Below are 18,017 nucleotides of genomic sequence, written 5' to 3' on the forward strand. Positions count from 1 at the left end.
CCTAGAATGTTTTTTTATTAAAAATGAGTTTAACTAAAATAAATTCAAGTTTATGTAAATCATTTGATATTTTTTAGTTGAATAATGATTTGTAAATTCGTAATTATAACTTATTAATATAAGCTTAAATAACAAGATTAAAAACAATTATGATTAAACGTTTTGTTTTTTAGTAACATAATAAATTCGTTTACTAATTAATTAATTTAAAGGTTTTTACATGAATTATTTTAAAGAAATTATACAAATTACTTGATGTTGAACAAAAATAAACAATAATTAATTTACTCAATTAATTATTTAGAGATATGAAGTATATTAATTCTGTTATAAGAAATATTTAAATAAATAATTTTTACAGATCATCTTATTTAAAAAAAGTTTATAAGTTTATGATAATCAATGGATGATCATATTTAACAAAATATTTATGTTTTTTCTTGCAAAATAATTAGGTTTGATCCAATATTTAGAAAATCATAGTGTTTTTCTTAGATATCCATGATCATAGTGATTTTTAAAACCAAACTATAAGATTTTTTTTTATAAAAATATCATGGTCATGAAGAACAAATCATGAACATTAAACATAAAATTAAAACAAAAACTATAAAATTCATGGAATCATAAAATGCTTAAGAAGATAGTGTAGTGAGGTGTGAATATAATGAAATACTAGTCATCTTTTTATAGTGAAAGTGTAGAGCTGTTATGTTTATAGAATTTACAGGATTTAATCATGTTTAATATAATTAAATACAATAATTAAAATGGTTTAAAAGGTTCTTAAAGTGGTTAACTCTTTTAATAAATTTATTTAATTAAAACATATTGGTTTACTTTTATTTGTAAAAAAACAACATACGAAAAGATGGTAATGATTATAATAATAATAGTTTAAGAATAATTCAAGTTAATTGCATGGGGTATGTACGTGAATATATGATTATGATTATGAATGTTTTAAATAAACATACGATACTATAAGGGTGGTGAAAAATATACTTGCGTAAATGATTACATGATTGAAAGGTGAATTACGAGTGAGTTCAAAATTGACGAATGTCATACAAAATACATGAAACGAAACTTGAGATTAATTAATCACATTATAAAATTTTTTATATATAAGTATAAAAACCAAAAATTATAAGGGGTCGGGTTTACGGGTTTGAAAATTAACTAATGTTACACTAGATTTGTAAATACATTTTTACTTACTAATGTTTATGAGGCAGGTGGATATTTATCACCTCCCGGGGTTTTATTCCATAGATCCTAACATGGATCAAGGAATTTCCTCGTATATACTGAGCCATTTACTTCTTTAACACACACACATTTGCAATATCTTGAAAAACATACCACCTCGGTTACAAAATTTGATCACTAAATTTCTTCAGTGATTTTTGACCAAAAGAGTAGGGTGCTCCCTTCACTTTTTTAAACTAATCTAAGACCCAATTAATTATGTACTACTACCTAGGTTTTACATTAAACTACAATGAATTATCCTAAAAGGTGAAGCCATTCCTTTTAATCACCATAAAACATTTTTTTAACTTAAGTTAAACTATACATTTAGTTAAAAATAAATTAAATTATACATTTAGTTAATTACAAAATTTTCTCTTTCTTTATTTAAATAAAAAAGTTATTATATATTAAACAAACACGAAATTTAATAAATATGTATTAAGGGACCCACACATAAAAAACAAAAAATAAACAAACATAATTTTTTTTCTTCCTCACATGCCTATGACAAGGGAAAAGAAAAAAAAACTCACTTTCTTGAAGTGTTCTTCATTAATGAAAAAAGAAAGATATATAAAACGTTAGTGTCCGTCAACCAACACGTTCTTCCATAAACCATCGGGTTGTATAACTAGTATTTGATAGCCAAGAAAGGAGAATGGGGGCTTTATTCCCCCAAAAACCCAGGATACCCGTAGCTTTTATCCGAGCCCAACCCCACCACCCTAATAAAGAGCGACAACGGAAAACTAAAATCATTCAATGTTATGTTTGAACATAATCATATTACTACCATTAGATGTGATATTTAATGAAGTGTGAGAAAAGAATGAGTGATGTTAATGTATGGGATGGACCTACTTAAGGTTTGTTACACTTTAGTCAAATCTTTTGTTTTTTCATCTCCTCCCTTAAAAAGCAGAGGAAACTATGTTTTTCATACACTTCCTCTCCTTTTAATCCACACCCACTTCATGTATTTCTAGTTGTCGGGCTACCACCAGAGCTCTTGTTAAACATTGTTTCTGATTAATGGAAAATTATACACAAGGTGATTTTGATTTCAATCCCATACCCAAAAAGGATTGTATCTTCTATGTTCAATACGGTACATGCAGTTATGGCCGGAATTGCAAGTACAATCACCCCCCTCGTGAAGATTCACAGGTATAAAATTCTCGTAAAAGAAAAAAAAATCATAACTAAATAAACCCATTAAATTGTGGGTTTTGTTGTCTCGAATCTTTTTAAATTTCATACAATCGATTCTTTGTGTAAAGTTGATAATTGATGTGTATGTTTTTTCTTCATTCAAAGGTTGTCCAGAAAGGATCGGCTAGAAATTTGTGTACAAAATACACTCGGAAAAGCACATGCTAGGTATAACTGATCTATTCTAACATATTCGTGGGGTATGCGATTTTGATGAGTTAATTTCTGAATAGGTTGGTAACGATTTTAAGGTTATTAATCATTATACTGACTCCTACTAAATCCGATTAGGTTGATATAGCTAGTTTTTAAAAACGCAATTATAATAGGTACTACAAGTGATACTTTGGTAATCGGCTTACGGTAACAAGTCACTATTTATTTTTTGTAATCAACGATTTTTTTATTTATATTCCATGTTACTATTTATTTTTTGTTAACCAGACGTTTTCTTTTGTGGTTAATTTTATTTTTAATTAAATTACAATTGGTGTTTGTTGGTATTCGGTAGGCTTTAAGATTGAAAAAAAGTTTCGTAGTGATAAAGAATAATGAACGAAATGGTTATGACGACAATAAGATTTATATCGAAATAACTTTGGTGAGTTATAATTCCAAACATGAGTTTCTTAAATCTTTACACATACAATTAAATAACCGTTTAACTGTCATATTACTGATAAACCACTGTAATTGTTAACGGCTTACTACACCTGTTAACTATAATATGCTCCTATAATATTTACATACAAAAAAAAATCAACGTTTTTTTTATTTATATTCCTTTTTTACCAGCATTTATATTAAACTTGCACACAACTAATCCCCAAAAGTTTTCTTTTGTAGTTAATTTTGTTTTTAATAAAATACAGCTGGTTTGTGTTGATATTCGGTATGCTTTATGATTGAAGAATGTGATAGAACAGTTCGATAGTAATAAAGAACAATGAACGAAATGGTTACAACGATAAGAAGAATCTAAATAATCTGGTGACTTATAATTACATACATGAATTTCTTAAATACACACACATAAACTGCTAACGGCTAATTAGATTTTTAACTATTATATGTTCCTAATATCGTTTGCATACATAATTACAATAATAATACGAATAAAAACGAAAGTTTGTTCATTTTAACACAACCCCCTAACTGAAGAGTTGATGATTCTGGTAGTGAAGTACTTGCAGCCACTTCAATAGATTTCTTATCTTTGTTGCTCCCATCGTATCTCCTCCAACATACTATGCAAAGGTTGTTTCACCAACGGAGTGGTTATAGGTTTCATCTAGACTTTTCTTCCCTTTGGTTCGGGTATACTTGGGTCTGCGTCATCTTCCTCATCCTCTTCGTCCTTATCATTTTGGTAACGAGAGTATTCCCTTACCAACACATCCACATATTAAATGCATACAATCTAAGTAGAATTCCTTTTTCGAACTCCAATCTCAATCTCGATAATAATATAAGAACCCAGTCACCATATTCTCAAATTTGCATCATAAGAGATCCTTATACTTGTATGAAAACTCAGAATCATTAAGTAAATTTAATAAGGCAATGCAATCCTTAAATGCTCTACCGATCAAATTCTTTATGTACAATACTTAATTTCAGATTTAGTGATCCAAGTGTGTTTCTTCTGGTAACTATATCGTTAATCCTTTCAACTCTTTCTCCTTATCTCCCTTTATTTCTAGCCTCGTTTCATCACCATCTTCATTAGTCTGATGGTTAATTACTTAAGTTAAGATGATATTTATTAAAATAATTCCTTCTGTAACCCTCTCGTTCTTCTTCATTTAGCATGACAACTTCTTTTCTTTCTTACCTAACTTCACTTCTTCATTCATATTCATTATATATAACTTTACGATTCTTATTACAAGGTTCTTGAAACATAAGGAAAATATGACATGAATTGTCTTCAATTTAACAACCCTTGTTGAATTAACTATTCATAGCTTAGGACGTTTCTATTCAAATTAGGAGTGTAGAATACGCTTGGTATTCTAGAAATATCATTTAGTTTTAACATCAACCGTGCCAAACCTCTTATAAACAAGAAATCATTCTCTCCTGTACTTGTCTCCATGCCAAAAAAAAATTTGAATTCATTTAAAAAACAATCAATCCATCAATCAAACCCATTAAAAATCTCACCAATAGTAGAGTCATAAGCAGGGTTTAGGGAGGGTGAAATGTAGCCAAACTGATGGAGGCCTAGTATTGAAGAACGTGTCATGTTATATTTGGAGTCACATGATCGTGCTTCTAAAGGTGGCCCAAGAAAATGGGCATTACTTGGCCCACGAAGCTCCGTGTTAAGCCCATTATAAGTCAAATCGAAGCTTGAGACGAGGGGCACATTTTCGCAAACAGCCCACGGCGGTTTGGCCCCTATCCGAAGCCCAAAAACGCCTTCTAAATAAAGTTTTGGGCATTTTTATGTTTTTTTATCGGTTTTGCATTTTTCTTTTTGGGTTTGTGTTTGGCCCATGGCCTTTTTTGGCCATTTCGTATTAGAAACTCTATTTATATTCAGTTTATGTAATATGAAGAATCAGACTTGAATATTCTTAATAATTATTTTTCTCTTCAATTTCCTTGACCTTTGGATGGGATTTGGGGGGTTTTGGAAGTTCATCACAGGTATTATTTGACTCAACGTGATTCGATCTTCATTTTCATTTTACCGCTGCATCAGTTGGTATCAGCGCCGAATTCCTGGTTCAAAAATGCCTCCAAGGAGAAATAGGCAACCAATCGATGAAGTTTATGAACGAGAGTTGGAACAACGGTTTATGGCACAGGTGGAGCAACGATTGGATAAAGTGGTCGATCAAATGACTGTTCGAATGGCTGAATTGATGAATCGTAGAAGGCAGGCACCTAAAAACAGGGATGGGCGTGCCTTTGATAATCCTTTTTTTGGTGATGATGATTCATTTTCCTATGAGGTTCACGAGAGGGAACCAAGGCGAGAACATGGGGATGGCAACCGACATTGGGATGCGAATCGATATTCCAGAATTTGATGGGACTAGCTTAGATCCGGAAGGGTTCATTGATTGGCTGGCCACGGTAGAGGAGGTGTTTGAATTCAAGGAGGTGCCTGAAAATAAGTGGGTGCCTTTGATCACTACCAGGCTACGTGGGAGGGCATCAGCATGGTGGCAACAATTGAAAATGACACGAAACAGGCTTGGGAAGTCAAGGATTGTGACATGGCCCAAGATGAAAAAATGTTTGCGGTCTAGCTTTTTGCCTCAGAACTTTCAACGGTTGATGTATCAACGTTTGCAGGATCTCAAGGGATCCAGATCAGTTGATGATTATACAACCGAGTTTTACCAATTGGTGGCTCGTAAAGATATTTAAGAAACAGATGAACAACTTGTTGCTCGGTATATTGGGGGTTTAAGGGTTCAGATCTTGGACTCGGTAAATCTTTTTGATCCGTTAACAATTCCCGAGGCACACCAAAAGGGCATTGGCTTTTGAAAAACAAAACCATCGGGTGGGCGGTTCATATTCATCAGCCCCTACCGGAGGAGGTTCGGGGCCCGATGGTGGATGACCTCATGTCGTGCCTACTCAACGGAGGCCGAGGTTTAACAATACATGTTCATCTTTTAAGGGGGCTAGTAGTAGCGGGGTGAAGTGTTTCAAGTGTGGTGAGACGGGCCATCGGCAAGTTGACTGCAAACAAGCTGGTAAGAGGCATTTGTTTGTTGAATCTGACGATGAACAGTATGAAGAGTATGAAAAGGCCCCAGAGTATGATGATAAACCCAAGTATGAGGAGGAGGTTGTGGCCGGTGATGTGGGGGTGAACTTAGTGGTTAGGCGTTCTTATTTTACACCAAAGGCTGATGGGGACGGATGGCTTAAGCATAACATCTTCCATTCCACATGTACCATTCTAGGGAAGGTTTGCACGTTTGTTATCGATTCTGAAAGTTGTGACAATCTGATTTCTGAAGAGGTAGTCCAAAAGTTGGCCTTGAAGACGGAGAGTCACCACAAGCCTTACAAGCTTTAATGGCTTAAAAAAAAGGGGAGAGGTAACGGTCTCTAAGAAGGCCCTTGTTTATTTTTCTATCGGGACCACATATAAATATGATGTTGTGTGTGATATGGTTCCTATGGATGCATGTCACTTGTTTTTGGGTAGACCTTGGGAGCATGATCGAAGTATAGAACATGACGGGCGATCCAATTCTTATAGCTTCCTGTTTGGTGGGGTGAAGATAACGCTTGTTGCTAGCAAGCCCAAGCATCTCGCCACAAAGCATTCGGGTAACCTGTTGACCATTAGTCAATTTGAAGATGAGTTGGTGGAGACAGATACTATTTTTGTTTTGATAGGGAAACCGGTGCCCGAGGAAGTTGAGATTCCAGAAGCTATGATTCCTTTACTTAAGGAATTTTCTAATGTCTTCCCTGATGAATTGCCGTATGGGCTGCCACCTATGCGTGACATCCAACATCATACTGATTTGGAGCCTGGTTCACATTTGCCCAATAGGCCACATTACAGGATGAGCCCAATAGAGCATGAAGAGTTGCGTAGACAGGTTGAAGAGTTGATTTCTAAGGGTCATGTTCGTGAAAGTAAGAGCCCTTGTGTTGTGCCTGCTTTGTTAACTATAAAGAAGGATGGCACCTGGCAGATGTGTGTTGATAGTCGATCCATCAACAAGATTAATGTGAGGTACAGGTTTCCTGTTTCTCGACTTGATGATTTGCTTGACTAGATTAGTGGTGGTACTATTTTCACAAAGTTGAATTTGAAGAGTGGTTATTACCAGATTCGTCTTAGACCTGGGGATGAATGGAAAACTGCCTTCAAGACTCGTGAAGGGTTGTACGAGTGGTTGGTGATGCCTTTTAGTTTATCAAACGTGCCTAGTACTTTTATGCGTGTGATAAATCAATTGCTCATGCCTTTTATTGGGAAGTTTGTGGTGGTGTATTTTGACAATATTCTTATTTATAGTGCTTCTTTCAGTGAGCACGACGTGCATGTCAGGAAGATTTTGGCCTTACTTTGCAGAGGCAATTTCTATGCAGCAACAATGAAATGTGTGTTCATGACCACTAAAGTTTTGTTCTAAGGGTATGTTATTTCAGGTGATGGGATACAGGTGGATGAGTCTAAAGTTGCAGATGTTCAAAATTGGCCAACTCCTACCACCACTACTGAAGTTCACAGTTTTCATGGGCTTGCCTCTTTTTATAGACGTTTCGTTCCACACTTTAGTTCCATTGTGGCCCCTATGACAGGTTGCATGAAGGGAAAAACGTTTGTATGGACAGATGGGGGCAGAGTTAGCTTTTCAGGTTATCAAGGAAAAGCTCACTGCCGCACCAATTCTGGTATTGCCTAACTTTTCATTAGTTATTGAACTTCATACTGATGCCTCGAAGGTTGGGATCGGCGGGGTCCTCAGTCAAGGGGGTCGACCTATTTCTTATTTTAGCAAGAAGTTAATAGGGGCAAAGTTGAGATATAGTACTTATGACCTGGAGTTTTATGCAGTGGTCAAAGCTGTAAAGCATTGGCGTCACTATTTGTTTTATAAAGAGTTTGTTTTATTTACTGATCATGATTCTCTAAGGAATATTCGCACGTAAGACAAGATATCTCATAAACACGGGCGTTGGTTAGCATTTCTTGAAAAGTTTACTTTGTGGTCAAACACAAAACTGGTGTTTCAAACCGTGTTGCTGATGCCTTGAGCAGAAGGGGAAATTTGCTTGTTTCCGTGAGAGTCAATGTGCTAGGGTTGGATGTTATTCATGAGCAGTTAGCCACTGACCCGTATTTTTCAGTTGTGTTGCAGGATGTGCAAGCGGGTCAAAAGTCAGACTTTCTTTTGCATGACGGGTTTTTGTTCCAAGGGAATCAACTATGTATTGTATTCCTAACTCCAGTCTTCGGTTGAAAATTATTCAGGAGTTACATGGGGAGGGTCATGTTGGTCATGACTGTACTTTACATTTGGTGCAGTCTTCCTACTTCTGTCCTACTATGAGGAAAGAGGTAGATCGTTATGTTAAAAGGTGTCGAATTTGCCAAGTCTCAAAGGGTGTGGCTACAAATGTGGGTCTTTATATGCTTTTGCCAGTCACAACCTTGGATTGATATTAGTATGGATTTTGTGTTGGGGTTACCTTGGACTCAGAGGGGTAACGATTCGATTTGTTGTTGTTGATCGGTTCTCTAAGATGGTACACTTTATTCCTTGCAAGAAGACGAAGGACGCAGTTAATGTGGCTTAGTTATTCTTTCGGGATGTTTATCATTTGCATGGTCTACCATCTTCTATTGTTTCTGATCGGGACACTCGTTTCTTGAGTCATTTTTGGCGCAACCCATGGAAAATGGTTAACACTCAACTTACTTTCAGCAGTGCCTACCCCCTCAAACGGATGGGCAAATGGAGGTTGTTAATCGGTCACTTGGTAATCTTTTACAATGTCTTTGTGTGTGATCCTGTGAAGTCTTGGGATCAAAAGTTATGGCAGGCGGAGTTTGCTCATAATCACGCGGTTAATCGGAGTACTGGTTTAGCCCGTTTGAGGTGGTCTATTCTGCTAAGCCCCGGGGACCTCTCGATTTGATGTTGCTTCCTGCTCCGGGTTTTGTTCCCAAGAAGGTACAAGATAATGTGTAGGAAAACTTGGCCAACGCTAATTCAAAGTACAAGCAAGCTGTAGACCAAAAGCATAGGCAAGTTGATTTTGAAGTGGGTGACTTTGTTTGGGCTGTTTTGACTAAAGATAGTTTTCCAGTTAGGAAGTATAATAAATTGTCAGCCATGAAGATTGGGCCAGTGGAGATTGTGCAGAAAATAAATTCGAATGCTTACCTTCTGAAGTTACCAAGTCATATTCGTTGTTCGGATGTTTTCAATGTCAAACACTTGCTGCCATTTCATGGGGATTCGTCTGATGATGAGGTAACTGCAGATTCGAGGTCGAATTTTTTCTATCCAGAAGGGAATGATGGAGACCCAAGTATTGAAGAACGTGTCATGTTATATTTGGAGGCCCATGATCGTGCTTCCAAAGGTGGCCCACGAAAATTGGCATAACTTGGCCCATGATGCTCTGTTTCAAGCCCATTACCAGTCAAATCAAAACTTGAGTCGAGGAGCACATTGTGGCACATGCCCACGGTGGTTTGGCCCCTGTCCGAAACCCAAAAACGCCTTATAAATAAAGTTTTGGGCCTTTTTATGTTTTTTTTGTCGGTTTTTGCATTTTTCTTTTTGGGTTTGTGTTTGGGTTTGGCCCATGGCATTTTTTGGCCATTTCGTATTTGAAACTCTATTTATATTCAGTTTATGTAATATGAAGAATCAGACTTGAATATTATCAATAATTATTTTTCTCTTCAATTTCCTTGACCTTTGGGTGGGATTTGGGGGTTTTGGAAGTTCATCACGGGTAGTATTTGAATCAACGTGATTCGATCTTCATTTTCGTTTTACCGCTGCATCACAAACCGTACCTCTATCACAAAGAATTGTGATGTTGCTTCCAGACAGACTCCTAGCTCGAAACTATATGCGCGACATTGTATAAAAGAACCAACAAAGGAGAGGATAATGAGAGAACTATAAAACTAATAATGAAGTATTTTTAATTTAATTAAAAAAATATTTTTAATTTTTTTTCTTTCATCCTTGTTATATGTTGTTATTCTTCACCACAAAAAATATAAAAATGAAAAAAATAAAAAAAAAATAAAAAAAATTAACGCTGTAATGCATATATGCAATACATCGATTTTTTTATAATGCATATGTGCAATAATGTGCATTTTGATATTTGAAATAGTGTTGAATAACATATATATAGTTGTTTGTATTGTATTTTTGCAATAGTGTTATATTATATACAAAAATTAAAAAAAATCGATATTGTGCATATGTTCATTAGTATTGTATTACATATATGCAATAATGTGTTTTGCAAACAATCATTAGTGTCGTATTTGCATATATTCAATAGTGTGTATTAGATAATGTATTTGTGTTGTATTATATGCAATAAAACAATATATACAATACACATTAATGCACATACGCATTACATCGACGGTTTTTTTATTTTTTTAGGAACAATATCATCTTATTAGAATGAGGAAAGAAAAAAATCACAAAATAATTTTTTAAAAATAGTTAAAAATAATCTTTTCTAGTTCTCTAGTTCTCTCTTTAAGAGGAGTTCTCTCTACATCTCACCCATATATATATATATATATATATATATATATATATATAGGTAATAATAATACCAGTAGTCATAATATTACTTAGAAAATAATAATAAATATATCATTTGTATTTTAAAATATATATTTCACCTAGAATAAAAACCACCTATGATAAGTTTTGTAACAAAAAATTATTCATTTTAATCTTAACACTACATCTCCACAAATTCATATCCTTAACCTTGTCCTTTGAGAGATGCAGGTCTATCAAATCATGCAAAATTCTCTTATCCCAATTAAGTTTGGGCTGACCTCTACCCCTCCTCCCCTATATAGTAATACTACTATACTTTTTTACATGTCTAACATGAGCCGTCCTCTGTCTTCTTTTCACATGTCTTCTTTCTTATTTTATCTGATTGATTGATTGATTGATTTAAAGACAAAAATATTACCTTAGTAGTGATGTATGAACTTAGTACTCACATGCCAAATTTTAGACCATGATCTCATTTATGTCCCTATAACAAGCAGTTCTTCAGAATCATCATCTGGCTTCTGTTCACTCGTGACTGCTTCGATCGCCTAGCTTATTTGTCATGTGGCTTTATCATTTACAAGAACTGATCAAGTGTCGTATCTCATTACAATAATAGTATATTCTTTGCTTTAGTTTCTCTTTCCACTTTTGCTCATTCCTTTATTCGATGTAATGTTGACATGAAAACATGTTGATAGGATAGGATTTTTCTTTCGTCGCGTAGATATGAGAACAGTGGCTTTGATACCCTTTTTCGATAGCAGTGGAATGTGTTCGATGAATACACTCGGTTTTAGCAATCTTTTGAAAATCAAATGAACACAAGCATATTCAACAACACAATTGCTTAAAGATTTGCAAAGTGAAGGAACATAAATTAAGGATATATATATTTGATTGAAGGTTTTAATGGAGAATCTTAGTGAATATTGCCGGATACATTAAACATATAAATACATAATATTTTTAGCAGTTAGTTTAGTGGTTGACGCAAATAACTGTTAAACAGTTAACCATCAAAACTAACTTTATTAATTGTTATCATAATGTCTTAAGTGTTAGATTATAAATAATAATAACCACATCTAAATATTAGAGATGTTGGCTTTATCTCATTCTTTCATCCTACAATATGCTATAAAATGCCCTTTTTCCTTGTGATAGAAGCAGTTTTGAGTCTCTATTCTATTCGTTTTCTTGTTGTAGCCGTGTGTCCGATGCTATTATTGATTGTCTCCTAGATTTGTGCTCTGATACCAATATGCTGATATTGGGTATGCTTTAAGATTGAATAAAGTGATAGAATAGTTTGATGGTGATAAAGAACAATGAACAGAATGGTAAAAGCGAATGTTATGTTTATTAAATACATTTAGATACAATTAAATAACCGGTTAACGGCTAATTAGATCCGGTAGCCATAATATGTTCCTAATATCGATTACATACATAATACAATAATAGCATGAGTAAAAGCGAGAGTTAAGTTTATTTATTTAACCGTTTACAATATCAGTATTAGGTAATCTAAATTACTACTTATACTAATTCTAGCTAGGTTCGTTAATTTGTGTCATGGGTTTGATTTTAAGAGTATAAATCATTAATCTTCCATTTTTGTATGAAGGAGGTGTAATCTTGATTGATTTATTTATTATCTTAACATTTTTAATTTGTGTATTAAGAGATTCGCATGCTATATTACTAATGAAATGCAAAAAGTATATAGACTAAATGTACATGTGCTGAATGAATTGTGACCTTGTATTTTGTCTAAGCTATTGGTTCAACGAATGAACGCATTAGTAATTTTGGAATTTGATTCCGATATCCAGCATTTAGTCACACCATAATCAGGCATAGTTAAAATAATTATGTCAGTATTACGTATTCTAGTTATGTATACATGAACTCTTGGAATGTACGTTGTTCACTATTTTGTCTTATGACCATGGACTTTTTATTTTCTAGTTATGTATACATAGAATGTACTTGTGTCTCCGGAATGTTAGATTAATTATATCAAATTAAAGGAGATCTAACTTCAATAGCGTTGATCTTGAGTAATTTATCATGTTAGAATCCTTTTTTATTTCACGTCTCATTTAGCTGGTTACACAAATGTCTTCATTAATTATCTTTTGAATTTATAAAATATTATAGGTAGATGCTCTAGATATTTTTATCACCCTATTTAGAAGTTGTATAATTATGATAAAGGTAGCATCATAGTGACTGTCTTAAATTATTCTTACTGCAGTTTTTCCGTGCCGGATTTTGCAAGTATGGAACCTATTGCAACTTCTTTCACTCAATACCAAAATCCCCGATCCAATACAACTCAGATGGGCTTCCGATGCGACAGTTAGTTTATTACTTATTTGTGTTTTTGGCAATTTTACACATCCCATTATATATTAATAGATTTAAAGACATTGTTAAACATAGTTGGACCAAAAACTTTGGTTTTTAATTGTAAAAAGAAACACATTTGATTATATTGTCTTCTATATGCAGGATGAGCCACTATGCTTGTTCTATATGAGCAATCATAGGTGTGACTATGGAGTTGGATGTAAGTTCCACCACCCCGAGCTGTACTTTCTTCCTCAAGAGTATGGTTCTCATGATTCTGGTCAAGTGCTAGAGTATAATGAAGGATTGCTTGGATCCAGTCATGGAGCACACTATCCGATAAGCGCTTCGAACTCATCACAAAAGCTATCAGATGAAGAAATAATGGGAATCAGTAATATATGCTTGTTGAGAAAACTTATTGACTTTATGTTTGGAGTTTGGATGTGTTAATGTTTGTTCAAATAACGTTTGAATGTTTGTTGATTGAGAAGTTTCTAATTTTATGTACATACTTTTTTTACTTAACGAGTAAATGTAAAACTTCCTCCAAATGTGTTTGTGGTCCTTACAAGAATTTGTATAAGAAAGAAATAACTCAGATTAAAAGGTTGTGTAATCGCTAAATTGAACAAGAAATTAGATGTGTAACGATTAGAATTATGGAGTATGCAAAGGAAACTCCTCTTGGCATTGAGAAAAAGGTGACTCCACAATGTTGAGCAAAGGACCTCTCTATATCTAAATCAGAAAATACATCTCGAAAAGTGCAATTATGGGATGAAGGACTGATCCCGATGTGAACATCAGTTTACACATAAAAGGCCATAATGAGATGAATAAAACGATTGCAACATTAAAACTTAAGAAAGATGTATCAACGACAAACGAAGAAGCTTTTGGTTGTCAAGAATCTACCATAAGATTTTAGGACACGGGTCACGATTTTAAACAATATTAATAAAATAAATAATGATACTCTTTTTATACATTTGGGAGTCGTAGTACATATACTGTATACCAATCCAAACTAGAATAATATGAAACATAACATATAAACATATCTTGATTCATACCGAGGACCTTGACTTGTGCCCAATGGCTAATTCTTATAGACGAGTTGAAACCGGACCGGAGTCGAGTTGATCATCGTGTGAAACCGCAACCGGAACCACGCTCACATCGTTTAGCTTGTGTTGACAAAGACGTGATCATCACCTCCGAGTCATGTGTTCTTGTACGGTTGGTGGACCCATCTTGACTACTTGAAGCCATCTACACCCCCGTAGCTGCAAGATTGAACAAAGTGAAGTTCCCGGTTGTGGCACAAGATTTATGTTAGACAGAGGTCCCTTAAAACATATTTTGGGCCACATCCACAAAGCCGTCTCTTTCCTAGGGTACAACAGCCGAAGCGGTAGGTTATACTAGGGTCACCCTAGCACCAGTATCATATTTGTAACGATAGCTCGGGATCAAGAGAGAAAGTTGGAATTAAGAACATGAGCTGGCTTGGCGTTGTGTGACCGGGGGTTGTGACTGATCCGGTTTTCGGTGTCTCAAAATGCCACCCGACCATTCTATATATAGTAAGGCAGGTGATGAGTCATCGCGAAACTTGTCGCATGCAGAAGGGAGGCACGCACACATGTCGACACTTAGCAGCTAGTGGCATACTACTTACCAGACACGACACATGGCGTTGTGACTCACCTCATCTACCGAAACTTGGCAACCCTTGTTGGATACTCACCACTCACAACACCAAGTGGCGAAACTCGTCCCAATATATGGGCCAACCACAAAAATAATAAGGCAGCTCTCAAGTAGGTGAAGTGCAAAGTGCACCATAAAAGCACCACATTGTGCCTATCGTTAGAGCTCGTGCGTGTGCACGTCGGGTGCTAGGCACCCTTTCTAATGCCACTAAGTGTGTCTAGTTACACAAGAATATAATCATGTGAGTATTTCTTCTTGTAAGAAGCTCACAAGTTTATCATTCTATCAATGTGGGACAAGCCATTTTCCCATTTCACCAAAAGTTTAAGTTCTCAACCACATATTTTAGAGTATCGATATCGCATTCATATTGATGTGCTAAAAGCGGTCTATAAAAACATAACTTAACTTAGATACTCCTAAGCTAGACCAATAGACATGAAAGTGTACATATCAAATGAAGTCCAGATAATGAACCCAAAGTACATTTGCAACACTTGAACTAGACTCTAACTAAAAGCTTAATAATTTAAATGATTGGGAATTTAACTAATTAAAAACAAACGACACTGATACTGGCTTTAACACGATGACCTAGACGAACTCAAAGACCGGAGAAGCACTACCTAGGTTTAGAAACATACTTATAACTCTTGGATCTCTCTCGGCTATGGAAAGTATGATGGAACCGGAATTTAGAATACAACACCCTTAGACAACCTATTGGATTCCTGATCATTCTCCGGGTGTGACCTAAAAGGAAACCCTAATGGGCGATTAAACTTACTGGTTGTTAGGATTACCTGTCAGTCTATCCAACAATGCTAAGTACCAGATCACTCATCGATCTCACTATCTCAATACACCCTAAAGTGCAAAGGGTAACCGAAGAACAACCGATATGACACGTAATTATAGTAAAACCAGGGAAATCTAGGAAAACCTCATGTTAGAGCGTTTAAATCTAAATACCTAACCCCAAAGACAACCAGACTATCTATCACCTACCAGCTCTATAGCTATGTAGATTATGAATCTCTTACAATTTACCAACCAATTTTAGTTTGGATTACTATGTCTAGCAAAACCATAAATTAATCACAAACACATAGTAAGAGACCTAAACATGTATGTATAACTAAAATACATATAACAAGACACTTGCGGAACAAGGACTGACAATAAATCAGACCTAAATACGTATAACACGTCATATAAGTTGTAATCAAGTTCTTTACTTTAGCATTAAACCAACAATAAGATCTAAATAACCGAAGATTCGTAAATACAAAGTATTTATCAAAAACCCATGTAAAATAGGAATTTAGCCGATAATAAACATGAATAGTAGCAAAATATAACAATTAAGCACATACATGTTATGGAAATACAAGAAAACACAAGAAAAATTGAATAAACGAACCCAAGATTTGCTTAATGATCAATCTTATTCATCGGCCTTTAACTTTTATCTTGAACACCCTCCTATTCCAAAATCTCCCCAAACGTCCTAGGGGGACGGTTAAAGGTGGAATCCTTCGATTAGGGTTGTTAAAATCTTTTAAATAGGATTTTTACAAGGTTTTTTCGACATACATGTCCCTCGCGCTACGCGAGGGAGACACTTTATTTCTACGCACCACACCCCGGATAAAATAGTCGGGCCCTATATTTTTTATGAGAAAGAAACACGCCGCGCCACGCGTAGCATTAATCTTCATCACACGCGCCACGCGGGGGGCTAAAATTCAACCAAATTGTTCTACGTAAAATCTTCATTTTAGCTCCATTTTCCTCCCAGTTTTTTGCTACATTTTTGTATTTCAATTCGCTATAATATCATCTTCCAATATCTTCATTCCCAATCCATTTTGTATTTCTAATTTAATTATTTCACTCTCGTGCATTCTCCTGTACACTCGTTTCTTCATGATTTAGCCTTGTTTTCACTCCTTCCATGCACGGGTACCTTGATGTTTTGCAACACATCAAACATCCTCACACTTAAACCTTATTCGTCCTCGAAAAATATATTTTCAATGGAATCAGAATTTAAGATGGATCTTTAAAACATATAGATTAATTTAAACATAAAAATACATAATAACCACGAATGTCAGTATTTTGTCCAATTAAACCCAACTACTGACCCATCGGCTCCCTGCATTAATCCATTATCTTTGAGTGTCTAAATAAAACTATGGGTCCTACACCCGGGAAGCAACGACTAGACCTACCCCATCTGAAGCATTTCAAAACTAGGGCCAAACAGACTGGTTGACTTGTCACAGTAATACATAAATCTTTAGTGTAAGAACAAATGTTAATTGTGGTGAAATTAGAGGGATCAATGGTCATTTGTAGGTCGTACGATCATGTTCTAAATATTATTAGACTTTGTCCTTTGTTATCCCTAACAAGAATATTTAGTGACTAAACCTTAAGCCCCAATAGCGTATCCTCATAGTCATCATCCCCAAGGTAACTCGTAAGCTTTTGACCCGTATAGTATTGCCATATTTTTCTATTTTTTTCATGCTTTTGTCTTTTTTTCATTACATAAATTTTTTGATTTTTTCGGATCAATTGAAACTTTGGAATCGATTTCACCAATACTTTTCTTTCAACTTTTTGATTCATGCTCATATATCTTAAGCCTAAAAGTTAACTATTGACCGAATCTCATATAAAGTTGGACATTGTCAGGCGTCATCTCTCTTAATTTACTTTTATAAAATGAAGTGGTGTGCTATTTTTAAATCCATCTAATTCTCACCACCTTAAAATTTTGTACTACGGTAATACTTTTAGTACCCTTATTGACTTTCAGTTTCGCTGCTTCTCCTAAGATGGGAACCTGCGAAACTTTAGTATGTATATTTAAGAGCACTTCTCAGAACACCTTTCAAAGTCGGTTGGGCCTACCAACACAGTATGCACAACAAATTTAGTACGTTTTCTTTATTTAATCTGTTAAATATAGTAGCTTGTTTTTAAACACTGATCTCCAATTTTTTGATTATTTTCAATCATTTTGCAAAATAAAAAAATAAATAAATTATTTCAAGGGATATTTTTTGAACATTTTGTTTTTTTTAAGATATTTATTTCAAAACTTTTATTATTTTTATTTTTGCCTAAGAACGTTAGTTTCCTATCCTCGCATTTAAATTTCACATTGTCCCCAATGTTAGAAAAGGA

At 34.7% G+C, this 18,017-nt stretch overlaps 1 long non-coding RNA gene across 1 annotated transcript; it reads left to right on the top strand.

Moving 5' to 3' along the window:
- The first annotated feature begins 2,194 nt into the window (after window positions 1-2,194).
- Window positions 2,195-13,996, top strand: LOC143637056 (uncharacterized). The gene is made up of 3 exons (XR_013154364.1): window positions 2,195-2,424; window positions 2,575-2,637; window positions 13,003-13,996. It is a non-coding gene; the product is annotated as an uncharacterized LOC143637056 (long non-coding RNA).
- The last annotated feature ends 4,021 nt before the right edge of the window (window positions 13,997-18,017 follow it).

Source organism: Bidens hawaiensis, unplaced genomic scaffold, assembly GCF_021521415.1.
Source record: "Bidens hawaiensis isolate Kalapana, Puna unplaced genomic scaffold, B.hawaiensis_p1.1 tig00008105_1, whole genome shotgun sequence".
In the NCBI taxonomy this organism is placed as follows: Eukaryota; Viridiplantae; Streptophyta; class Magnoliopsida; order Asterales; family Asteraceae; genus Bidens; species Bidens hawaiensis.